Source organism: Onychomys torridus, chromosome 13 (assembly GCF_903995425.1).
Source record: "Onychomys torridus chromosome 13, mOncTor1.1, whole genome shotgun sequence".
Lineage (NCBI taxonomy): Eukaryota > Metazoa > Chordata > Mammalia > Rodentia > Cricetidae > Onychomys > Onychomys torridus.
In genome coordinates, this window is record NC_050455.1 from 66,577,813 (window position 1) to 66,605,438 (window position 27,626).

The window sequence follows — 27,626 nt, forward strand, 5'->3', positions numbered from 1 at the left end:
AGGGGCCCTCCTAGAATCCCATCATGCTCCCACCCTGGTCTCAGACTGTTATAAATTTATTTTGTTTATAAGTTGCCTAGATTGTGGACTAAGCCTTCAAATTCCTGGGAAATGCCTAGGCAGTGGTGTTGCTAGAGTAGAGTCAGGCACAAGGTCAAAGAGGGTGAAGATTGCCCACATTCCTGCATTGTTGCTTCCTCTGCAACCTATCCTGGCTGTCCCTTTAAGGTGCCTAGTTTTTTTGGGACCCAAGTGTCAGATCTGAACTAATGAAGTGGCAAATGGGAGAGATTGGAACCAAAGGTCTCAAACCCATCCTCAGCCTTTCACAGCTCCTTCCTCTCTTCTTTTTTTCTTCTTGTTTTTGAAATTGGTTTCTCTATTAAGTACCTCTGGCTGTTCTAGAGCTCACTAGGTAGACCAGGCTGGCCTTGAACTTATAGAGATCTACCTGCCTCTGCCTCCCTAGTGCTAGAATTAAAGGTATGCTTTACCATGCCTGGCTTCACAGTTCTTTTTAACCCATGATAAAAGAGGTTCCCTTCCTTCCCCTGCAGATGCAGAAATGTCCAGAATAATAGTGAGGTAGGGAGTAAAGAGCCCTTTGGATCTGATTGGTTTTCTGTTTCATCACTTTCTCTTCAGCTTCTTCATCCATAGATTGCATTAGGGGAGTCAAAGACAGACGGTGAGCTTTCCAAAATAGGAAAATATATTATGCTACTGAACGTTAGCTCTCAAACTGTGACACCCCCGTCTCTCTTCCCAGTGGGATCTTCATACCTCCTTAGAAGGACCTTCTGTGCTTGCACTTACAATTGAGAATCTTTCCTGCCTTATGCAGTCCTTGTAGCTGAGAAATCAAAGGCAGGAATTAATTCATTAATAAGGTCATAGTCACAAATGACTCATTCAGCTAATTCAGTTTATGTCTAGTCAATGATTATTTATTGAGCATCTTCCCCAGGCAATTTTTTTATTTTCAAATCCATCTAAGGGGAAGGGACCCTCCAACCAAGGGTCTGAATGTTGAATTGGAGAATTTACTGCTGCATATTCTTTTAGTTTGGGACCTTCCAGATACCACAACTACCTCACATAATGGACAAATGTCAGCTAAACCAACGGGTAAATACCAGCCCTGCATGATGCTCTGGTTTCAAGATGGCTGACGTGAACCGGTTTAGAGACAGGCTCCTACAGTCACAGTACCTCTGCAGCCTGCTTTCTTGTCAACACTCACTTCGCCCTGGATTCCGTCTTCTACCCTGACTGCTGTTTTCTCTACAATCTTTTCACCCCCACCGCACTGAGCAGAAGGGGGTACCCTTTTACCTCCCCCTTCTTTTCTCCCCACCCAGTCATTCCCAGCACAAAGTTCCATTCTTCATTAATGCTGTTTTAAAGCCAGCACGGAGCTGTTTTCCAGATGTGGCCATGCGCGGACAGTAATTGTGCTCTGTGATCCCTTCCAGCTGCTCCAGTCGCTTGCCAACAAATTCCCCCACCCCCAACCTGGCGGCCCCAGGAGTCCATGTTTGGGGGCTGCAAATTAGGACAACCGTTGTAAAATGATCATGTGCTACACATGGCCTTCCCCAGAAGAATTATGGACTTTATAACTGAGCTAATTGGCATTAGGTCTTGCCCGAAAGGTCAGCAGAGTGGCGGGGAAGCAGGATCTTTGGAAATTGATTGGCTGTCTCTCACTTCTTCCCCCAACTCCCCTTCCCCTTTTGAAATATGGCCTACCTGCCCTGCAGAGTTGCTGACTCTTGTAAATTACTGCTTTGGCTGTATGGGACTATGACACATTGTTTTACATTGCATGGAAGGCAGTGTGGATGCTGAAGGGGTGTGTAATTATACCCTGCAAATGCTTCTACCTCACCACAAGCTTCAGCCCTGGTGCACCTCTGTGAAGTGGGGCATTGTAACTTTCCTTACCTTCAAACCATTCATGATTTATCTAAGGGTAGCAAACAGCCTTTGGATTTGTACATTTTTTTTTCTCCTCATGCATGCTGGTTTATTTTGAATCATCTTGTGGTACATATACTCTTTCCTTCTATTGTTTCTCACATGGGAATGCTAGCATGGTGCTTTTACATTCCACAAATTCTTATTGAGCATATTATAGTTGGGATGCAAGACTGAATTTAGGAGGGAAAGAAAGCCATGTTGTGGAATAAGAAATGCATTTAATCTTTAGATTGTGTGGGTCACTTTCTGCCTGGGGCAAATTGAAGTCTATGGTTTCAAATGTGTGCCTTTCTTCACCTTGTGCTTTCTACTTGGGATTAAACTTAGAAAGTCTTTGTTGAAACATATATGGTAACTGAGTGGAAAAGCTCATTAAACCCATGCGTATTAACACTCCCCTTGCTTTCTTAGTAGGGGTTCCTGAGAACCTAATGAAAGTTGACATCATAGTGTGTACTCCAGCACATTTTTCTTACACATTTTCAGGCAGATCTTGGGTCTGTTGATTTCCACTTAGGGATGGGTTCTGGGTGTTGATCTATGCTTGGTTATCATCCACACCCACTGACATTTGAGCATGTGAGCTCCCTGGACCCATCCTAATGGAGAGGCTGGAGAAACAAGGCTTGGGCTGGTTGAAGGAATAGGCAAAGAGAGAGAGAGAAAAGTCTCAGTGCCTATTTGCGGGGAAACAATGTGATTGCTGGGTCTGAAAAAACAAATCACTATTTGTGTGTGTACCTCTTTCAAACATGTGAACACTTGGAGTATAGATGCTGTGGATTCATCTGTATGAACACTTGGAGTACAGATGATATGGATTAATTTAGTGTTTGCCTCATCAACAACACCACTAAGACTGTTGTGCCATGGTGGGAGAAATTTGTAAGGTGAGTAAATGTGTAATGCAAAAGAGGACTCTGCATGGGGAAATTTGGGAGCTCCCGGTTGAGTGTGTCACTTTGGTTTGGCTACCATCATCTCTCATCTTGGTTGCTGTGGTAGCCTGAGAACACATCTTCCTTCTGTCTCCCCCTGTCCTTATAAATGTCAGGTCCTTCTAAGTTACCTAAGGCTGGTAATGGCCTCCTACTTAAATCCAAGGACTTTCCATGGTTACCTGCTCTGGTCCTGTTTTTTATTCTTTTTCTTGCTTAGTATATTCTCTTGCTCTAGCCTCTAGACCTCCTGCTGCTTTTTAAGGACATTGAGTGACTGATATATCTCCCCTATTTGCTGCTATCTACCCACGGTATTGAAATCCCCAGTCTTTTCCCTTCCAGGTTATGGCTCTCCAGCTTCCATCCCACCCTGACTTGCGTAACAGCTTCATCCTCTTCCTTGTTTTGTCCATAGCACCTGATACCACCTCAATTAAAATTTGCTTATTTTGTCTGTAACTTCCCATCAGAATATCAGATCCTTGGGAACAGGCACTTTGGAGTATCTACTGTTGTAGCTACAGTGTAGTTCTGTGACATTTATGAGTGCCCAGTGAGTGACCAAAACAGGGGAAGGAGGCAGGAAATGGAGGGCAGGATGGGAGCCATGGTGAGGAGTCTATGGACCAAGAGTCAGTCATTCACTGTTCTTTTTCCTCCTCCTACCTGATGGAGTTGCCTGGAGAGTGAGCATGGGTCTTACCCTACTATGTTCCTTGTTTTTTTTTTCCTTTCTGTAAAAGAGGGAGATGATGATGGAGTCTATGTGTGGACATGATCTTTGTACAGGTAACACACAAGTCTACTGACAAATGATTTCAGTTCTCTAGGTTTTACTTATAAGCCTATAAAATGAGGGGGTTTAATTAGAAAAATCTCAAAATCTAAGCAATGCTATTTAGAAAAGGATTTGAGGTATAAATTAAATTCCTATAAGACTACTGTACAGTAATTCTTATAGTAATGTCAGAAGCCCCAGAGAAAATAGCAAATGAGTGACTATTATGGGTAGAGTCTGCAACATCCCCCACATGCTTCTGTTGAGCACCTGGTTTCTAGCTTGTAGCTATATTTTGAAGGCTGCAGATTCTTTAGCAAGTGGGGCCTGGTTGGTGGAAGTATGCAATGATGGCCTTTGAAAGTTATAACCAACCCTGGTTCGAGCCTGTGCTCTGTGCTTCCTGGCTGACCAAGAGATGAAGAGCTGCTGCTACACACTCCCAGGGCCACCCCACCACGGTGGACCAGGAGCGAGAACAAACTTGGCTCCCTTCGTTGGCTTCTGTGATGCATTTTGTCACAGTAAAGAACGCGTTTCTTCACTTTCCAATGCCTCTCATTGTGCATAGGCCACATGAGGTCCTATTCCCCTTGCAGAACTTGCATGGAAGCCCCAGCCGATACTTGTACATTCCCCAATGTCATGTGTTAGGTAGCAGTAGTATTTCCCATTCTGCTTTGGCCTGAGGGGACAATGGATCTCACAAAATACATGGTTCTTTCTCTTCCTGGTGGCTCCTTCTTTTGCTCCTGGCCCTCAGTACTCTACTTAGCTGCCACTTGGGAGATGAAGACACTAACTACCTCCAGTTGGTGGCTGATTCTGACCACGGGGGAAATCATAGGTATTGTTGCAAAAGTATATGCAGAAAAAGGGAAGGAATAAAATGGGGGGAAGAATGGATCAAACAAGGGCTTGCTGAGGGACCAAGTAGGTAGGATGAAGGAAGTCCTAAAAGAGAAGAACAGTGTCAGAGTGGGTGGATGGAATGAGCGAGACATTAGCCCTGCTGTGGGAGTAGTTGTGCAACAGCAATGTTCACCTCAGGTCTCCAGCTCTCATCCTCAGATGGCAGTATTATTAGCCACTTGGGATCATTCTGAGGCAGTAAAGCAAGAACACTCTTCTTTGGTTGCTGGAATTTGGAGCTGAACCCCAAAGTTCAGTCCACATGTCAGATTCTAACCCAGATCCCAGCACTAGCTTCTGTTTGGGGGTTACTTCTGACCCTGTGATCTCTTGAATCCACCTGGAGAGAGCTTCTGGATTATTTGTTGAGTACCATTGCTCTGTATAAACCCAGAGCCATGTTCTCTCCACCCCGCCATCCTCACTTATGGAGGCCAATACTCCTAATGGTTCATTTCTAGAACCCAGAGTACCCCGTGTTACCATGTATCACCAGTTGGAATTGCTACCTCTCTAGGTACTTTGTGTACATGTTATACTGCCCAGAAATAGCCATAGTTTCCAGGAAACCATGGTACATGCCAATGAGTGATAGGGTCCTTTATAAATAGAACCTAGTTGCCACGGCAGAGAATACATACCTGTGCTGTGGATGATTGATTGGTATATAAAACACTGATTGGCCAGTAGCAAGGCAGGAAGTATAGGCGGGACTAACAGAAAGGAGAATTGAGAGAACAAGAAGGCAGGAGAGGACACGGGCAGCGGCCACCAGGACAAGGAAGATGTAAGGTACCAGTAAGCCACGAGCCACATGGCAAAGTATAGATTGATAGAAATGGGCTGGATATAAGAGTAAGAGCTAGACAATGGTGGGCCTGAGATAATGGCCAAGCAGTTTAAATAATCTAAGCGTCTGTGTGTTTATTTTATAAGTGTGTTGTTGGACTAACAGGGCTTGGCGGGGGCTGGAGAGAAGGTCTCCAGCTACATACTTCTCTTGGCTTAGCTAATGTTGGAGTCTTCTATCTATGCTTTTGACCTCTTAGATCTAGAACCAGAAACCAAATAGCTTATAGTACCTGACAACCACTCCTGGTTTAGATGATTCCTCTGGGAGTTGGTTTCCTAGAGGTGCAGACATTGTCCTATGTATTTGAGATCCACCCTGCCTGGTCCCTTGACTCTGGGCCTCTATTGAGCCTGATACTTCCCACTGGCAACTGGCTGGGCTGACTCCATGCTTCTATGGTCAGTTCAATATCTTATAACCCTTACAGCTAAGTTTAGCAAAGATTATTGTTCAAGAAGATGGCATTCAGATGACAAAGTGAGTTTCTATGCAAGTCCCTCCTTACCTCTGGGATATAATGTAGATTGGATGACATCATAAAGCTCATATGGCAGCAGCCATAGTTACTTAACACTTAGAAGTGTCAACTTTCAAAGTTAATGTCCTGCCTTCCTCTGGACTAATCTTCTATGGGCACATACTTGCCACTGTCCTGTTCTATTTATTTTCTGTTCCCTTTTATGTTCATTTTGCAGCTTCCACACTCAATAGCCCTCACACTGTTCATCTCATTTTCTTTCTATGCCAATGTACATGAAGAAACATCAGGAACACCTTTCCCGTGTTTGGCTGAAACCAAAGGCCAGCCTTACTACAGCTCAGGCCAGAAGGAAGCTCCTTACATGCTTAGGCTCTGTTCTTTCCCTAACAGTTTCTTATTGGCAAGTCCAAATTTAGATTGGTTAACTTAGGCAGTTTCTTATTGGTGGCTGATTCTGACCATGGGGGAAATCATAGACATTGTTACAAAAGTATATGCAGGAAAAGGGAAGGAATAAAATGGAGAGGGGCAGAGTGGATCACACAAGGGCATCCTGAGGGCCTGAGTGGATAGGATGAAGGAAGTCCTAAAAGAGAAGAACAGCGTCAGAGTGGGTGGATGGGATGAGCGAGGCATTAGCCCTGCTGTGTGGGAGTAGTTGTGCAACAGCAACGTTCACCCCCACCTGCTGCCAAGTTACACCTTGTAGCTTCTCTTTGAGAGGTTTTCATAACTTCTGAGTTGTTCTGGATACTGGGGAATTGATATATTTTTTTTCATGTGTAGCTAAAGCAATCTTTTGTCAACATACTGTCCAGTTCTCCACTGTGTTTAAAAATTCATGTGGACTTCTTTTCTTCTTTAATTATCCCCATTAAAAAAATTACTATCTTATGGCAAATGGAGGCATCATTTCTTCATGTCTTTTCTAACCATGATAGAATTTATTAGGATGTACTTAGGACTAAGCATTGCTTATTCCAAGCCACATTAATGATTGGTTCTAGGCTCATGGTTGATCTTTATTCTAGGAGTGACTATTTTTATAGATGCAAACATAACCCAGTCCCAATTCTTGGCTCCCTCTCCTACCATAAAGCTTTCCTGATTACTCTTACTACCCCTTCTTTGACGTCTCCATAGAAGAGTGGTTTGGGCTGTGCTGACCTTGTATCTCTCAGCCAGGTAGCAACTGGCACTTATCTTACTGGTCTTTATCTCTTCTGGAACCTAGGTCAGCATGTAGTGCCCAACAGTCTTGTTGTGATCTCTTTTAATCCCTTCTTCTTCTTTGAAGGTCCTTTACTAAGCAGCTCAGATTTGCATCATGTTTGGACTCAATAACACAATGAGATCATTTGGAATCAGCCAATACAGGCAATGTGTGTCTTCTGCTTTCCTAAGTGTCTCCATGATCAATAGAATATGGGGACAGAATATAATACACAGCCAGAAAGATGCTCAATAAATGGCTTTAAGATGGTGATTGTTATTGAACTTATGTATATACTAGGAAGTACTAGGCACTTTGGCAGATGCTGGGGATGCAGGAATAGACACATCTTCATTCCTACATTCAAAAAATTCACAGTGCAGAAGAATGAGGGAAATATGAGAATTTCAGGGATTTTAAATAAGCAATTAATTAAATATAGAATTAAAAAAATCAATATTAGATTTAAAAAACTATGGGCATTTTAACTCCCAGCTTTATAAAGCGGAGTTACCAAGGCTTGGAAACTGGAAGAACTTGATATTCTCAGGGAACAGACATGGTGGCCAAGGCACAGGAGCTGTGCGTAGTGCTGAGAGGTTGTTCTGGAAAGGCAGGAGGCTGGAACAGGAATCTCTGAACAGCTGAGCTACAGACTACCATCTCAAGGACCTTTAGTTATCACTCGGATCACAACGGGTTAATTTGTCTGAACTTTCCCAACGTGCTGTGGTTTATACATTTGTCTCTGTATGTGAAGGAAGGACTTTTTTCATTAACCTTAAGTTTTATACATTTTTGTCTTGCTGTAGTTTGGTGTAGTTGCTATCTCTTGGATGACCTTATTGTCTTAGTTACGTTATGTGCACTGAACCCATTGTTTTATATGCTACTTAAAACCTAATAATAGAAATGTAAAAGAAAAAAAAAAGATAAGATTTCTCCAAGAAGATATCAATAACTTTGGGAAACCAGGAAATAAATTTATCTTTCTCAGTTTGTGGCCTTAGTCTTGTCCTCCAAAATATAGGGCAAGTACTAGTAGACCCACCTGCTTCACTGAGTGATTATGAAGCTTAACTGTAACAACCGCTGTTAAGGAGCCTCGAAGCATCAACATCAACACACGTGCAGGGGCTTATTACCTGGAAGGAAGGAGACAACAGCTTCTTCTTCCCTTCTCAGTGTCACCCTGGGTGGGAGAGTACTTTGGTCATCCATAGCAACCCCACTGGTGGTCTTGTCTCCGAATGAGGTGGCACTGCTCACTGGGCATATCAAATTACCCACACTCATTGGGGTATACAGCTTTGGGGTAGAATGATTTCCTTCTCCCTACCCTACAGGTACCTCTGAAACAAGTTGTCTCCTATCCAGGGAAGGCAGAGGCTGGGCCTCACAGAGGTGCTTCTTTGGATTTGAGAAGGCAGTTGCTCTTTCCTTCTTCCTAAATGCTTTTCACCATCTGGCCAGCTCTGACTCCACCGTACTTGCAGCTCATGTGGTTATCGATTGTTTCAAAATTTGTGATCTTAGCTCATCATAGCTCTTCTCTGGGGCTATTAGAATTTACTGGTTTTCAGTCTCCCCTGGGAGTGGCACATCAGTGGACTGGAAGCCAAATTCCTGCTTTATTATTCTGTAGAGAACGGCAAAAGAGCCCCATGTGGTCACAATCCTGGCCTTTGGACAATTTTATTTCTACCCAAGCAGCAGCACACATCTCAAATCCCGAGGTGGAACAAGGGACACTGGCAATGCAGGAAGGAGGAGGGTAGAGCTTCATTTATCAGCAACACTGTGGGACTGATCACAAGTGTCAGCCTCTGGGTCTTCCCCATCTTTATACAGATGCACATCACCTTCATAACACTTGCTGCAAATGTCCCTGCCTGTCATCCAGATCAGTCCCCTCACTGCAGTACCACTCCCTGGTGCCATGGAGCATGAATTAAAAAGCTCACTAAATGAGAGACCAGAGGTCCGCTTTCTAGTTCTTAATCAAGAATCATCTTTATTGTGGCCTTTCTTCTCTGGCCCTTCTTCCTGGGTCAGTATATACTGCATTTCCATTTCTTAGTGGGAACTCCTCATAGTTATAAATAATGGAGTTCTTAGCTTGGATGAGCTGCCCTGCCCCTTGGAGACCATCTGGTGATAATCTTGCGATCCTGAGATCAATGAGTCTCTGTAACTCTGTCTATTCAGCTTTAGAATGAGGGTGATAATGTGTATAAGATGATAAAATGAGAGATGCGTTCCATGCAAGTGGCTCTTAAGATACCAATATAACAGGTTGCAAAGTTCAGGCCTTCATAGGGCTCCTGGGCACTGCTTTATCTGGCTTAGCCTATTCTGGAGTGCCTTTCTTGTGTAAATCACAGTTTCCTTGGCTTTGATGACCTAGAAGTCAGGGCAGGATGGCTGCAGGATGAAAGAGAATGGGAAGGGCCCAGGGCATCTCAGGAACAGAGAGGCAGCCTTTAAATGTCCTTGAAAAAAATTTCTCTCAGAAAGGATATGTTGAAAGTGCGGCTCTGCTCCTCTGATGTCCAATGTAATGGGTTTCTGAACACAGTGATACCTCTTAAGCCCAAATCAATAATATATTTTCCCCTCTGCTTATAATACATAGTGCTGTTCCTGGTTTCGTCAACTGATTGGTTGATATGGTAAATATCCCTACCCAGAACAAGGAAAAGCCTTGGACCCTCTGGCCAGCACCCTGATGAGAAAGGGGCTAGAAAATGCTTCCTACTCAGGTTGACTAAAGGGGTCCTGGGTCTGTGGTTAGATTCTGGGTTGAGATGGTCTAATAGGTCTTCTCTGTGCTTTCCACTACTAGCCAGAACAGCCCACTAATAGTGTGGAATGAAAATCCAAGTGTTTTTCCTTGGTGATGTCTAAAAGCAACCAGGCAAACCAATAAAATCAACAGTGTTATTGACAGTGTAGCACTCACTAGGAATGGTGAAAAATGTTTGTATAAGTAATTTAACTTTTTCCTCAGTACAATCTCATAGGCCTTGGTTCTACCATTATTCTGATTTTATATAAAGGGAAACTGAGGCCCAGAGGTTTAACAGTCACTGGTGGATTTGGGGTCCTTCTGGCTTCAAAGCCAATCCCTTTAGTACTAGATGCTGATGTTTTAGAGAGTAGATAGGAGTTTTGTTTGTTTGTTTGTTTGTTTGTTCGTTTTTGAGCTGAGGACCAAACTGAGGGCCTTGCGCTTGCTAGGCAAACACTCTACCACTGAGCTAAATCCCCAACCCGTTAGGAGTTTTAGAAGATTTCTTTTCATTAGTTTTATCTATGTTCATGTGCATGAATATCACATGTGTGTGGGTGCCCACAGAGGCCAGAAGGGGGTGTCAGATCCCCTGGAGCTGGAGTTGCTTGTGATAGAGAGCCATTCAAGATGTGTGGTGGGAACTGAATTTGAGGCCTCTGTAAGAGCAGCAAGTACTCTTAACCCCTGAGACTGCTCTCAAGTCCTTCAGATAAAACTTTTGTAAACAATTACTAATGGTCTTGATCTGTAGGGAAAGCCTTTTGTGGTGATGCTGGCTGCTACTTCCAGGGCCCGAGTTAGATGACATCAGATAAAAATAGAGCCCACTGTTTTCAAAGGGTCTATGTGATCTGTTCTTATTTATGTTTCCCGAATTCTGTTCAGCATTACTTATATGTCAATTTGTTTGTGTCTTCAGGATTCTTGAATGAAGCCAAATCAACCCAGAAATCAGTTTCAAAAACCTTCTAAGGCTAGGTACTCTCTGACTTAGCAATTCTTCTAGGAGTTCAGAAAAGAACATTATCTTGAATGTAGTGAAAATTAGCTTTGAAGATACTCATCTTTGTTTATCAAATAGTAAAAAGCAGTATAAATGCTCCAGGGATGACAGATAGGCTGGTTACAATACAGATGTTCCCCAACTTAAAATACAGTTATGCCTCAGTAAGGCCACCACAAGTTGAAAATATAGTAAGTCAAAATTTCACTTAGTATACATAACCTCCCAATGTCCCCAGGCTTTCCTGCTGCATAACACCTTCAGCACACTCACACTAGCCCTCCAGTCCCTCCTTTGTCTTCCCTTGAACACCTCTGGTCTGGCATTGCTGAGTTGCCCTGACACTCGGTTTCCTCCTGCTTATCTTTCTGGAACCACAGACCTTGGTGGTAAAATTCGGTCCTGACCATTTGACCTGGGGTCTTCTGTGACTTCCAAAGCCACTCACTGCAGTTCTCAGCTATGCCCTCTGAGAATTCCAAGCCCAAAGAGATCAGAAAGTTATTACCGAGCTGAGAAACGTACCTTTGCAATAGCCCTGCAGGCTATTTCAGGCAAGAGAGCTGAAAATCTAAGCTAGGCTTTTTGATTGTTGATGCCTAGGGAATTCAAAAGTTAAAAAAACCCAAACTTTTTCCTTTCATCTCACAACCCCTAGGACAGATGCTTTTTGTAATGTCTGCCAAAGGAGTCAGGCTACGCTCAGAAGGAGGTCCCTGCTTTCTAACAGTATGGATATATTCATCACTTAAGTACCAACTTTTAGGAATATACCAATAAGGGGCTATTCATGGTTCCTGCTCACATGGAGACTATGACTCATGTAATCTTAGTTACAGGCACAAACAGACAGTGTTGTGGTTCACCTGCTGTCATCTGTCTCTCTGCTCCCGGCTAAGTCTCCCTCTCTCTGAAAATCTGGGTCATCTCATCCATACTATTTGGTTGTCCAACGACCCTCAAATCACACTAGGTTTGCCTCTTAAGTCATTCATTCATTCAGACCTACAACCACAATGACTTCATTATATTTTGGTCAATTTTAAAGGTGCAAGCTAATCTAAACTTCTTGCATAGAACTGCTCTGGATTAGTATCCACTGGGAAGGCTGTCTTCTCCAGCTCCCCATTAGACAAGGTTTGGTCCTTGTTTTTAAGTGAAGAAGCCTTTAACCTAGGTTGATGTGCACAGGCCATTCTTTTGGAGGTTGGAGAGCAGACCAGTGTGGGTACCTGGCTCTGTGAGAGCTGTCTCTAGGATGGCTGGATATCTATGATTAAATTTTGGTGAATATTTGCTTAATGTGGGTTGATAAGTTCTCTGGATTGGGTTCAGGAGACATTGGTAATGGTAGGAGATATGGACACACATAGAAATGTGTACAACCCCCCTCCCCCAAACTCACACAAAAGCACAGAAAAATCATGGCAGTGGAAGAACTTTTGAAAGACACTAAAGACTCCTGTTGCTGAGAGGCACAAAATATCCCTGAATCCAGGATGGCCTTGGACCTGGAGGTGCTTAGATGCTTGTTCGGTACATCTTGTTGGGAAGAGGCCATGCTCTGCTTCAGGTGTCCTGAGTTCACATTCTTTCTAACTCAGAGAGCCAACACATTTCCCCCTTTCCTTCATCCCTGTCCCTCCTTTCTCAATACCTTTTACCCTAAAGATATTTCTTGCCTCTTAATAAGCTCAACTGAATCCCCAAGCCTTAGCTTCTTGGGTACAAGGAGAGGATCTATGGAGTCTCTATCTCTGTCCCAGGCATCACAAGCCAAGATGCCTTGTCTTAGCTCTTGGGCAGGACAATTAAGCTTGTTTGGACTTGATCACTCCCCAAAGAGACATTGGCTGTTGCCAGTGGGGTATGCTTAGGTGATGTATGAGTATATTGGAGGCCTTGGGTACTGGAGGATAGGAAAATGTGACTGATTGGAAAGGGAGTTCAGTTGGAGAACAGAACGGGAACAGGTGTAGGAATGGCAATGAGGCTGGTCAGACGCTATGGGGCATCTGAATGGGGAGCTGGGAGACAGAGACGGTGCTACCTTGCAGTCGTCATTCTGTCCTTAAATCTGGAGAAGCCACCATGTGGGTGTGCCAGCTAACCTGCTTTCTCAGTCACCTCATCAGGCATGAAGTGCCAGGATTAAATAAAGAAAAGGAAAGAAAGGAAAGGCCTCATTATATGGTTGGAAATCCTCATAGCAGATATAAAATTTTACGAGTTGTCTATTGCTCAGCACCCCATATTTTTGACACCCCCTGTTTCACATACAGTATTTTAAACATATGAGACACAGGCATTACTGCTAAAAATTTTTTTTCACCCTTTTCATTTTTCCCTCCTTTCTGTCATGGCTTAGTGGGTAGCTCTGAAGTTTTTAATACTGAAGGGCCCATTTCATGTTATTTATTACCTTGCTTGTGTGAACGCTGAGGCCTATAAATCGTCAACACAGGCTGTCTAATCCCAGCAACAGCAAGGTTTCGTCACATGTAATTAAAAGATCCCAAAGCCATTGGAATGTAATGGATTTGGAAATGACACCATGGGGGCAAGGGGAACAGGCCCGTGAAGAGGCAGCAGTATTTCAAAGGCTTTCTTGCAAGGTCTGGGATCGATGGGACGGCCTGGCAGGGCTCCAGCAGGGCTGGCTGATGTGGGGCTGGAGGCACAGTCTGGATTTGCCGTTATCTTCAGCTCTGAGACTGCGTCTTTGTAATTCCCACCTACACAGAGGTACACTGAGTATGTGGACTCACACATTCCTGCAGCCTGGCCTGCCAAAGCTCAAGTTCTGACAGCAGAGTGCAGCCACCATTCTGTCAAGAGGGATTCTAGAAGTAAGGAGACAACATGGTCTTCTAGGCAGACACCAAGCCCAGGGCAGCAGGTGCATCTGGGTGTTTACCTCATGGACAAATAAAACTGGACTCCTATCCTCGTCTACCACATCCCCTGAAACTGTGTCTGGTTCTTGTAGGTCCCAAAGTTGCTTGTCAGTGATGCAAATTCTGCAGTCAAATGAAAGTTCTCGAACTTCCTGCACATGGACCCTTCCTCTGAGTTCTCTGAGTACTGTCTCTATCTAATTATTGGAACATATTGGTGCTGGGGTGGTCCTTTGTCTATTTCGCTGCCTATACTACCTCCATAGGTTCCTCACGAGCATGGACTGGGTACACATCTTTTTGGGCTCTGGTGGCTTTGCATTGGCCTGATGCACAAGAGGTAATGAGCAACTTCATATGTAAGGAAAGAAGAGTGGGAAAATAAAATGGGAAAATGAAGGAAAGAAAAAGATTATAAGGAAAGAAATGGCGGTGAAATGTCATTATTTTTTTACCTTCACTGGACTTTAAAACCCATGGAGAACCTGACTCTAGTATTATCATATTAGACTATTGACCCCTATTTTCTAGTGCTCAGAGCCTATATCTCCCCCAGGGTAGTAGGGTGGCTTTGTGTGACTAACAGTCTTCAGGAAAAGTGATAGCCTATCAGTTTAGAAATTAGTTTATTAAAAAGTTTATGGTTTAATAAGTTAGTGGCTGTAGATTCTCCTTCAATAACCATGACTAGCTCTGAGTAGTTACTTAGGTTTCTGTTACCAGGCACGGTCTTCCTCTTGTTGAGCAGTTCTTAAATCCAATTAGAGAGATGCTGGTTACCACAAGGGATGTGTGCCACTCCTGCACCCTTAGGGTTCTTATGCTATGCTGGTCGTTGATGTGGGTTCATAGGTGTCATAGGGTAGAGTAACTGGGCAGGACTGATGCTTGCCTCCCTCCTTTGGAAGCTTACGTGGCACCTTCTGGTACTATAAAAACTAGTCTTCAGGGAGGGGCCTTTCAGGTCAGTTAAAGCTCAGGGGCCTGTGGGCCCTGCTTCTGAAGTACATGCATGGTGTCTTCAGCAATACCCATGAAGTCTCACCAATATGATTCCCCAACTATGAGCTAAACATGGACAACACCAATGAACATGCTAGACTTGATGAAGAAAGCCTATGCAGCCTCAACCCTACTCAAAAAACTAAGCAACTAAGGAAAGCTGGGAATGGGAGAGGCGGCCTTTACTCAGAGCCCAATGATCAGCCTTGAAAACATACATACAGGTAGCATTATATGAACTGAACAGATTGTATTTTGGAATATACATACACTTATATGCATGCAATAATAATTAGTTAAAAAGAGAAGCTGTGAATTTGAAGGAGAGTGGGGAGTGGTATATAGGAAGACTTGGAAGGAGGAAAGGGAAGGGAGAAATGTAATTAAATTATAATCTCAAAAAATTATGGCTTATATCTTGTCTCTTCTCTTGAGGAAACAGGCTGCCATGTGTGAAGAAGCCTATGGGAAGGTTCACAAGTCAAGGATCTGAAGCTTTGGCTATAACTAGCCAGGTACTCAGACATATTAATAGCCAGGTCTGATAGCTAATGAATGGGTTATCAGTCCTAATTAAGAACTGAAATGCTTAAACCATCTTGGACAACAGTGTGAATGAAATCTCATGAAAGACCCTGAGCCAGAGCCACTCAAAAAAGCTACCCTAACATTCCCTAGTTGCAGAAACTCAGCAAAGGAATATTTTAGTTTTCTACAACCTGAAGTAACAAACACAACAATGGCCAACTAACAAACACCTACATACGTTACGTTTTTTAAACTTTATTTTTGTAAGTGTGAGTATTTTGCCTGCACGTGTATATGTGCACCACATGAGAGCAGTGCCCATGGAGAACAAGAGAGGGCACTGGGTCACCTGGGAATGGAGTTACAGATGGTTGGGAGCTGCCATGTGGATCCTGGGAATTGAACCCAGGTACTCTGGAAGAGCAGCCAGTGCTCTAACCACTGAGCCGTCTCTCCAGTGCCCACATCTGTATCGTCATTGTATCAAAGTTTCAGTCTGTTCCTGTCAGTTGAACTGCAGAACTGCACACCCAGCTGTCTCCTCCGCATGTCTTTCTTATAGTCCAAACCTAATCTAACCATTCCCCCAGTCTCCTTCCTTGGCTTTCATTGCCTTAGTTGTGGCCACTGTCCCCTAGATGCTTGCTGTCACCTTTAGTTGGTTTTGTGCATCCTTCCCCTGCCAAACACTCCATTTTCTACCCAGCAGCCTGCGATTCCCAGTCATATGTCAGTCACGGTATGATGTTCCTCTGAACTAAATGCACCAATGGCTTATCTTGTCCACAGAACAAACAGTAAAGTTCTTAAATAATGTATACGCCTATCCCTTATTCTTCCTCTACCTCAGCTTCTTCAGTTTCCCGTGCAGGCTCCCCCTTTGCTTCGTCATTTTTCTTTTTGGCCATGTACACTGCTGCTGTAGGGCTTTGTCGTGGCTCTTTTTCCTGTCATGATCACTCTTTCTCAGTCTGCACTATTTAACTCCTCATCTTAAAGTTCTTACTTAGATGTTGCCTTCTCTGGGAGGTCAACATTGGGAGTCTTATTAATATTTGTAGACTGGGGCTGGAGAGACGGCTCAGTGGGAAAGAACACTTGTTGCCCTTCCAGGGGACCTGGGTTTAGTTCCCAGAACCTAGGTGGTAGCTTACAAACATCATCTGTAACTGTAGTTCCAGGGGATCTGATACCCTCTTATGACCTCCATGGTCACCAGGCACACAGGTGGCACACATGCATATACTTCGTCAAAACACTGATAAATATTTAAAAGTTGGGGAGGGGCAACTTTCTGGGCTCATTACTCAGCTCTCATTATCCCCTCTTTAGGAATAAAATTTTCAAATGTCTTAGATCACTCATGCTTATTGCTCATGTGTTCTGCTCTGTGAGAGCAGAAAGGTTTCACTGTTGGTGTATCATCTATTGCTCCTTGCTGCACTGCCAGCATCTGGAACAGAATAGCTGGAACCATACTGCTGGAACACCATGGTGAGCATTAGGACTTGTTGGAGAAAGGTAGGGCAGAAGGAAAGAGCAAAGGAGGATGCTCAGACAGGGAAGAGGAAGGATCACTTGTACTTGCGCTTGGCTGAGTGGCAGCCTAGCAGGGTAGCTCCTTTCTGAGCTAGACCATGTGTTCCTTGAAGGCTTGTGTGCCTGCTTAACTCCCAACCCACAGTGGCAAGCTCTGCTGAGGCTAGCCTCAGGAAATATCTCAGTTTCATTATGCTCAACACCATGCAAACCTGCATCTTTCTATTTGTCTGGATTTTCTCTGACATTCTCCTGCAACTCCCCAGCTTCTCTTCCCCTAGATCCTAGAAGATGACTTTATCTAGAAACATGATGAACTAAATGAGAGTAGATCCTGCTGGGGAGGAGTAGGTTTTAATTCCATGTATATGGTATGTAGTGGATAGCCAACCCAGCATTGGCCTGGAAGTTCCAACCCCCATTGAGGCTTCAGTAATGATCACGCCCACAAGGCGGGGCAGAGGAGGGAGCCGAAGACCGAGGATCAGGAGGAGGTCGCTCTCTTGGTTTGGGGCTCTGGACGCTGGAGGTAGACCAAGCAGAGTTCTCCAGAGAACACCGCCGGACTGTGCTATACCTTTGCCAGACCCTGCAACCTATCCCTTCATTTGTAACTTACCCCACAAAATAAACCTCCCTTTTAACTACGTGGAGTGGCCTTAATAATTTCACCAATATCTGGCGCCCAACATGGGGCACGAACCCACGACCCTGAGATTAAGAGTCTCATGCTCTACTGACTGAGGAATCCTTTCTTACATGTCATGACATTTTTAAATCCAAACCTTCCATTCTGATAAAAAATAAGTTTTTTTCCAATAGCAATCTCTGAAGTCTCCAGAAGGAAGATGGGGCCCCAACAACAACAACAACAACTCTACCCAATCCAGAATGATGCCATGGTAATCATCATCATACTACACTTCTTGCCAGAATTTCAGACAATCTTACCCATTACTTTAAGAGTTGCTGCAGAATCTACAGTTAGTCTAACTGAGATTTAACTATCTGAGCTTTCTCACAATACCCAACAGAGATACCATCGCCCCCTAAACAGCAGGAAGCAATTCTAAGAAAACAACACCCCTTATCCCTTAGGTTTCATATTTCTCAGGGTTATGGATAATGGTTCTAGGGTTGGGGGTGGAAGAAATGGTTAAACTTAAACTCAGTACTCTCCTTAAGGAAAGAAAATATGTCTCAAAAAAAAAAAAAAAGGGAAAAGAAGAAATGGAATGGATACGTATAAGATATTATGGTAGACTATCACATACATTAGTAAACAAATTTAGTAATATAGCAGCCTTTGCACTGTTATGAATTCTTATATGTTGATACAAATATAAACTTTTTATATTCCTATTTAAGATAATTTGTATATTGATACAAATACAGAACTATGTTTGTTATATTGTACACATATTTTTACTCTTATTTGAAATATTTGTATTGATACAAATGTGAATTTATGTCTGTCATACTGTATGTATGTTCTACTTCTGTTTAAGATATTCTGTATACTGATATATATTTAGGATTATTATCATATTGCATATTGCACTATACATTCCTACCTCTGTTAAAGATATTTTGTGTATTGTCACAATTTGAAGTCATTGTCCTTTTACTGTACATTTGCTTACAGACTGTTTGCCTTATTTATAGGAAGCCTTAGTCCTTAGGTTGTTTAGGTAGATGACACTTACAGAGTTATTGTCACCTATGCTTGTCATCTCTATAATTATGTTAGTTAGGTTATCCAGATTTATAATACATAGGTCAGATGGACAGGTAATCTTCAAACACTTCATGGACCTAGAGAATATGACATTTAAATAATTTAGAATTCTGTTGACGTGAGACATAATTGCTCCTGGCAGCACCAATTTGATCCCGAGAGAATGTTGGGCTTCTAAGACATTTCCATTTGGAAGTTTGTCTTCTTGGCACAAAATGGCCTACTGGGCAAAGAACTGCCCTTGCCTCAACTGCTGACAGTACAAATGCTGTCCTTTGTGGACAAGCGGGACACAAAGAAAGCAACCACCATACTTTGCCAAGACAGGGTAAGATGGTCTTTCAGAATTCCTGCTTCTGAAAATGGTCTGTCAGATACTCTAGGCCTGTAGCCAATTTGAATGCACCAACGATACTGAGAAACATTAGGTGACTGTCCAGGCTGCTAGCTGTCTCTTTCTACTCTTGCAAGACTCCCGAAAGTCGCTTACATCCTTCTCCCGGTTCTCAGGTATTATTATATTCCTTCTCAGGTCTTTGATGAGGTTGGAGATTAACAGTTATAGTTACAACTTAGTATATATACATATATGCTGTGGATATCGCTCTGTGTAAAGAAAGTTCTGATTGGCCAGTGGCCAGGCAGGAAGGATAGGTGGGACAAGAGAGAAGAGAATTCTGGGAAGTAAAAGGCTGGAGAGAGACTCCGCCAGCCGCCGCCATGAAAAGCAACATGTAAAGACACTGGTAAGCCACAAGCCATGTGGCAAAGTATAGACTAACAGAAATGGGTTAATTTAAGATAGAAGAAGCAGATAACAAGAAGCCTGCCACAGCCATACAGTTTCTAAACAATGTAAGTTTCTGTGTGCTTTCTTGGTTGGGTCTGAGCGACTGTGGGACTGGCGGGTAAGAGAGATTTGTCCTGACTCTGGGCCAGGCAGGAAAACTCTAACTACACATATATAATATTGTAGATAGAATATATAAAGTATTAGACTCAGGTTCTTTAGGATAGTACACCTTTTGGAATGATCCTTGTAACATGCCACCTACCCATGCCCTAGACTTCCCTGGATTTTACTATGTGTTTTTTGCTTGATATTGTTTGCACTTATTGTAATTCCAACTTATCTAAGTCATTATCCTTCATTACTCCTCGACAATATTTGATAACCATCTCTTTGTATATAGTCTTGTATTAGGTTAGAACTTTCTTATTTAGACAAAAGGGGGAGATGTAGTGGATAGCCAACCCAGCATTGGCCTGGAAGTTCCAACCCCCATTGAGGCTTCAGTAATGATCACGCCCACAAGGTGGGGCAGAGGAGGGAGCCGAAGACCGAGGATCAGGAGGAGGTCACTCTCTTGGTTTGGGGCTCTGGACGCTGGAGGTAGACCAAGCAGAGTTCTCCAGAGAACACCGCCGGACTGTGCTATACCTTTGCCAGACCCTGCAACCTATCCCTTCATTTGTAAGTTACCCCACAAAATAAACCTCCCTTTTAACTACGTGGAGTGGCCTTAATAATTTCACCAATAATGGTATATTTTTTTAAGAAGACAGACTCAACCATGAGGACTATTTGAAGATGGATACAGAGATTAAAGTCTGTAAGTCTATGAGAACACCAGGGATTGGTGGTCATCATCAAAGGAGGCTTGGGACCACATCAAGAAATTAATTCTTCTACTAATTCCATCAATATCTTGGCTTCAGAAATTTAGTTCCCACATTGTGAAAGAATAAATATCTGCTTTGTTATTTCAGTCCTAGGAAAGTAACATACCTTTATGATACACTCTCAAAAACCTAACTTCATGCTTCCTTCTTAAAATCAGAGCTTTCTCAGAATTTACAGACCACCTGATGGTCATTAGCAGACCTTTGATGCTCTCCAGAGAGCATTCCTTCTCTCATATCTAATTCTACCAACCCCCTTCCTCTAAGAAGCCCGCCTAGGAAGCTTAAGAAGAAGAAACTCAATTTGTTTAGCATCTCTCTGCTTAAAACTCCAGGACATCTAAAGAATTCACATGCATTTCCTTGGCCTAGGAAGAGGTTGACAGTCTATCCAATCCATATGTTATTGACTCACTCACTCACTCTTTGCTATGCTGTCCCTATGATTAAATGTCATCAGAGGACAAGAAACAGGTTGGTACCCTTCATTACCTATTGTTCCAACTTAGAGATATGCATACTAGTGGATAAGAACTGTTTTGCAAGTAGGGGTTGGGTTCAATAGCTTACAAACAAAGAAACTGAGGTCCAGTCGGAAAAAGCGGCTCCGAAAGACTAAAGACAAAGACATGTTTTCATGTTGCCTATGTTCTGTATTTCTGACAAAAGTCCCCACACAATGTATGGAAGGGAGGATACATTTATTTTGGTCTGTGATTTGATAGGGGATGACAGGGAAGGAAGGCATGGCTGCTGGGGTGGCTTGGCAACCTGTGCCAGTGGTATCTTGGGCACAGCTTATTACATTTCTGTGGATCAGGAACCAGAGAGACATCTGGTGGAATCAGGGCAGAGCTATTACCCATAAGTCCCTGCCCCAGTGACCTACTTCCTCCAGCGAGGCCCCACCTCCCAATGGTTCTACATCTCTTAAAATAGCACCACTGGCTGAGGAGCAAGCAAGTACTCAAATACATAAGCTGGTAGGAGGCATTTCACATTCAAACCGTAATGCTGACAGTAGGACTTTTTGTGGAAGATGAGCAGAAGCATACCTGGAGGCCTTTGCAAAGTCACTCTGTCATGGACCCACAGTGGGCTAAATTTGCAGTCTTGCCGTTCTTTGCTTGTAAAATCCTGAGAAATTATTTAATCTTTCTCAGTTCAGATTCTTCTCCCAAAATTTACGATGGAAAGATATATTTCACAGAAGACATATTTTAGGAGATTACACATGAGTAGCACCGAGGAACTGAGTCTGTATGCTGTGGACATTTAATGATTCCTAATCTTTCAAATTTCATTCCCCTTGTGTATATTCCAAGTCAGAAGAGAGTAGAAACAAATTATAACTTCGATAAAACCTTTGTCTGTCTGTCACATTCAGTTCGAGTTGGAAAACTAAAAAAAATAATTGAAGTATTTAATCTATCCCAGTGCTGACAATAGACATGATGTAATACTAACAAGATCTTTCCTCAAGGGTGGGGGGGGGGAGATCCAGAAATGTTTACTGAGTAGAAAAATGAAGTGAGACTTGACATTTTGGAAAGGTCTTCAAAACTCAGAGCATAAACAGCAAGAGTTCTCTGGCTACTTCTTCACAAAGGGCTGAATTTCATATAGATGGCAAGGTGGGAACAAATCACAGACACGGACCAAATATTGGGTACCATTAACTAGCTAATCCATTTAATCAGAAGGCAGCATATCTTAAGAAATCCAGCAAATTGAGCTTTTGTAATATGCTAATGCTTTCAAGTTATAGCTTTCTTCTACATGGGCTACAAGAACACCCTTGGTACAGTCAACAGTATTTCAGCCATGAACTGACCTGACTTGGAAACGAAAATCCAGGGATGCAGAACTTTAAGGTACCATAGTCTTAGGTAACTCAATCATCTGTGACATGGCTAAAGGCTGCATTCAAATCTCATAATTTGCTTTACAAGAAAGGAGGAAATAATCTCTCTGAAAAATTACCCACAATTTTTTTTTTTAAATGATGATTGTTGATGAGATTCATTTGGCCACAAGAACCTTGATTTATATTTGGTAGATTTCTCTGTGTGATCCTCACTCTTGATTTATAGCCATAGTATCTGGCAAGTGCCTGGTACACAGCAGATACTCAATAAATTGTTGATAAATGAATAAAAAGGAGGACTATTTGAAGAATTGTGATGTTTGATTTCTGAAGAATTCACTTATGTATAGTATCATGCTTTCTCATGAATCACTTAGTAAAATCTTTAAGAACATCAACTAAGCAGGTAGGCTGGGCCTCTTTCTTAGAGAATGGTGATGGATCATTGTCAACTTATTGTAGTAAACAGTCATGAGAGCTGTCTTTGGGGCTTGCTTTGAAGCCTGACAATTCTTTGGGATCCTGGTCAGGTTTCATGTCTATTGGGAGAAATAGGAGAAAATAGAGAAGTTCATTCTAGGCACCTCTCTACTTAATACCATCAGGCATAAGACAGGCCCTACACAAAGACCTTCAGAGAGGCAATGACATGCAGGAATGCCATGCTGAAAAGAACAAGTGAGGAGGTTATTTAACCCCACTCTCCAGCACTTTGGTCTTTTATAGTACGTCAAAACTCTTTTTCTTATTGGACAATTGACTCTAATCACCCTGAGTCTTGGGTTACAATGTGACTAGAATAAGGACCAGGAAAGGGAGAGGAGAAGAGAAACAAGCTGAAGATTGGCATTTGGCTTCTGGGCTAAAGTTAGGAAGCTGTTCACATTTATCAGTGATTTAGTATGTGCCTGGAAAATAAAGAGGCACTTGTAAGGAGGAAGTCAAATAAATATAAAACCTATCATTTCTTTAAACCATCCAAGTTACCAGATTAGGTCTGTAGATGCAGAAATTCTGCATCTTGGACTCCTTCCAAAATCTGTGGTTCCCCATACAGAATTGGATAGTCTAATACCACATCAGTATATAGCCAACCAGTCAACAAGAAAGTGGACCATAGGGAGATATCTGTTTTAGTTTTTATTTCTTGGAGACAGGGTCATACTAAAAGTTGGCTTAGGCTGGACACAAGTTCATGACCCTTTTGTTTCAGCCTCCTAGAGATTCTGTGTTGATTTTCCAAGTTTAGATTTTGTGTTAGCTATGATTTATTTACCTTGTAAATAAGGATTTAGTATCTCTCACTTTCTTATGTCAGGAGTTTGATCAGGGATCTTAGATGGAAGGCTGTTCTTGGAGTACCTTAGCTGCATTTAGTAGATGGCTGGTCTGGACAGCATAGGAAGTCTTTGCTCACATGTTCAGTGTCTAGATATTATACTGGGTAGCTTCTTTCTCCATATGCTATCTTAAAATTCTGAAGTTTAGCCTGTGCTTGTTTACAGCTTAGTGGCTAGATTATCTAGAAAGAAGTAAAATGGAAAATTCTAGAATAGGCCTGGAATTGACAATGTCATGTTCGCCTCAGCTTATTAGTCAAGAATGCCATGCGTCTGTATTAGTGAATGATGAATGGATCATTGAAGAAATCAAGAAGAAAATAAAAAAATCACAGAACTGAATGAAATTGGAAATACAATATACCTGAACCTATGAGATATAATGGAAGCTATTCCAACAGGGAAGTTTTATATTGGAAATGCCTTTATTGAAAAATCAGAGCAATCTCAAACAAATAGCTTAATTAATGATGGGCCTTAAGATTTTGGGAAGACATGAACAAGTCAAACCCCAAATCTGTAGATGGAAAGAGACAGTTAAGATCAGGGCCTGGGGAGACAACTCAGTGGGGAAGCCCACTGCTGTGACTTTGTGTCCCTAGTACCTAAGTGAAAAGTCTGGCATGACCTCCACACGTGCCTGTAACCCCAGCATAAAGTGGGGGTGGAGGCTGGCCGATTCTAAAGAACACAGGTGGCAGGCAAAGAAGAATGGGTACAGTCACCCTTAGATGCATTCTGAAACAGATTTGGCTATTTGTTCATCAATGGATCACCAGTGTTCATTAATGGATTGTGAGGCTTTGAGTAACTTGGGTGGAAATATTAGAGCTTGCTCCAATGTCTTCCATGGTTCTGGTTTAACTGTATATGTGGTGTGTGTGTGTGAGAGAGAGGGGGGGAGGGAGGAAGGGAGAGGGGAGGGAGAGAGAGAGAGAGAGAGAGAGAGAGAGAGAGAGAGAGAGAGGGAGGAGAGAGGTGAGGGTAAAAAGATAGACCCCTTGCCTGAATGATTAATCCACAAAGTACCCAATATAGAATATGACTATTTGTGATTTACATCTCTGTGTGGTAGTATACAGTGCAGCTACTCTAAGGTCCTTAGTCTGGGTAAGGTGACTGGTAGGATCCTAAGATGTCACAGTTAGATAAATCTTTTCACTAGTCTAGATTTTGAAGACAAATTTGAAACTACAAGGATGTTCCTGTGAGCATAATGGTGGTTTCCAATGGCCACTGTGCTTCTTAATCTAGAATAATTATATGTCTTATATACATGAAGGATACTATTTAGAAAAAAATTCCTGAGATGCATTTAAATCTTCACAGACATAAGCAAGCCTAAGGAATTGTGAGTCTGGTTTCTCCTAAGGACCTTGTATCAAAGATATTTTCTGGTTGTAACTTTTCACTGTGAACTACCCAGCATCTATTCCGATTTTCAAGATTCCACTTTTCACTCAAATTCTTCTGTTTTAATTGAGTTTATTTTATTTGTGTTCTGTGGGGTTCATGGTGAATTTCCTTCTTTTGGATGGGAATGGGCAGGGTCTTATTATATAGCCCTGGCTGCTTTGAAATTTGCTATGTAGAACTGGGCTGGCCTTGAACTCACGGAGACCCTCCTGCCTCTGCCTTCTGAGTGCTCAGGTTAAAGGCGTGTGCCACCATGCCTAGACTAATGATGAATTTCTAGCACTCCCTCCTTCCTGGTTTATGAAGTTCCTGCTTCAGATGATTACAAATATTCAGAATGTTAAAATCCACATCACCTTTGCTTAACTTTTAGCGTCTCTGTCATCTTTTCATTCTTGTTCTTGTTTTGTTTCTCTAGCATGGGATCTTACTATGTAGCCTAGGATAGCTTAGCACTCACCTCATTGCCAAAACTGGCCTGGAATTGTAAATGTAAATCCACTTTTGCTCACCCTCTCCTGCCGCCCCTCCCGCCCCCCCCTGCACGGGGCTGTCTATTTCAGCCATGTTAGAAACTCGACTGGGCTCCCTTTCTTTATAGCTCAGTTTTTTAACACCAGACACTCTGTGACCCCCCACTGACCCCTCAAGTTCATGCCAATGTCATTTCTTATCTGAACACTAGCATGGTCCTACTGCTTTCCATTTGCTGGGTTTTCTGGTTAATTTCTTTAGCTTCCTGAGTAAATTACTCTAAGCTACTCAGATAGTCTCTGTGTCTTTGTTGTGTGTCCCCCAAGTGCCAGGCACAGTCAGGCTTCACCAACTGCCTGAGGTTCCTAACAGCCAGCCTATTGGCTAGCTTTCTCAGATAAACTCACCCCCTCAGTTAGGTGTGACAATTAATGATTAATATTTTTCAGAGCTGAGGCATCTTGACATTGACTAGCCACTACGTCATACACAGAGAATTCGCTAGGATGACGCTGGCAAAGAGGCTATTTTAATTCCCTTCTGCTGGACAGGAGTGACAATAAACCATGAGGGGTCACTGTTGGGAAGAGAATAGTTCTATAGGCTGTGCTATACTCTGCTGAAGACCCTCCCTTGCATAACCCAAGACTTTACAATGTCAATGGCAGTGCCCTTCCTGAATCTGTCCCTCATACGGTGAACCACTTCACAAACACCTTCCACTCTCTCTTTTAGTGCAATGATACTTGTATAGAACAGTGAGAATTTAAATTTTTTCCCTGTATTTTTGCTTATGCTCCTTGAACTTTTGCACGGACTTGGGTGATATCTCTTGCAGTGTGAAAACAGCCTTGCAGAGCACCTTGAATTCCACTGTCTCTCAGCAAATGTCCAGAAACAAAATGGCTGCCTGTAAACTGCACATTCCTCATAAGCTTGAATTTTTAACAGGAAATTGTTAAAGCAACAGTAACTTGAGAGTTGTTCATTTGGTGTGTTTTGGGGTCACAGTCTACCCAGGACAACACTGGAAAACCTGGCATCATAGTCAGAAGCCGAATCTAAATATGTGAAAATAATTCTTGAGCAGATCCACATAAGATGCTAAGAATGCACAACAAACAAGCCAGTTAGGTTCTGGAGTGCAGTGTAGAAGTATCATGGTTTATATAAGCACATTTTTACCACCATTATTTAAAAAAGCTTTTGTGTTTGTTGGAGCCAAGGGCTTTGGCATATATTCAATACCAGTCATAGAATTCAATACCCAACAACAAAGAAAAATGAAGCCAAGGAACATCTAAGCTGCATATCTCTAAGGAGCACTAGAAGAAAGGACATTGTTCAAGAAGCATGGGTTGTATCAACAGCACTGTACCGTGCATTTTAAGGCCATTCCATGTCACCCTCCCCAGGAGAGGAAGACAAGAAAGACAAGCAAAGGGTATCAGTGTGGGTCCTACCTGGTCCTGGTTTTACTCAATTAGTTTTGTAATTAACTGCCACATACTTGGGCAAGGAGTTCACTAGTTCTGCTATCTTGAGTGATCTGCTTGTTAATTAGCAGCAGCAATACCTACCTTGCAATTCCCAAAAGGTGTAGAACTCAGTGGGAAGAAGAGCAGCAACCCTTGAGCACCCACCACTGGGGGAGGCACTTGTATGCCTTGTCTTACTTCATCTGGACAGCAGTATTTTCAAAGATCTATTATTTCTAGTTTATGTATCATTCTATTCTGAACTCAAAAAGGTTAAGGAGCTTGCTGAAGCTATAAGCTTTGCTATGTGGCCAAAGCTAGGACTGCAACGTGCCTTGATTTATTTTTGTGGTGAACTGTATTCTTAAATGCAATAACTATGACAGCTCTTTGGAATATATGAAAGATTACCTTAATGTTATAGGAGATGGTTGGTGTTTTCACCTACAGATCTAAAATTTGGAGTAGGCGAGATAAGGAACATGGATCGAGTGGATGCAAAGCTCTTTTGTGAGACCAAACACAAGACCTAAAACTTGTTATGTCTCTTCTGAATGCTCTAGAGTCATTCACTCATTTAACTACTAACTAAATATTTCCCATATCCCCCAAATGGTCAGGTACTATGCTAAGAGGCAGAGAGTGAGTTGACAGTCACAGAGGAGGGTTCTCAGAGAACAGTGAAGAAATGGGAGGGGTTTGGTAT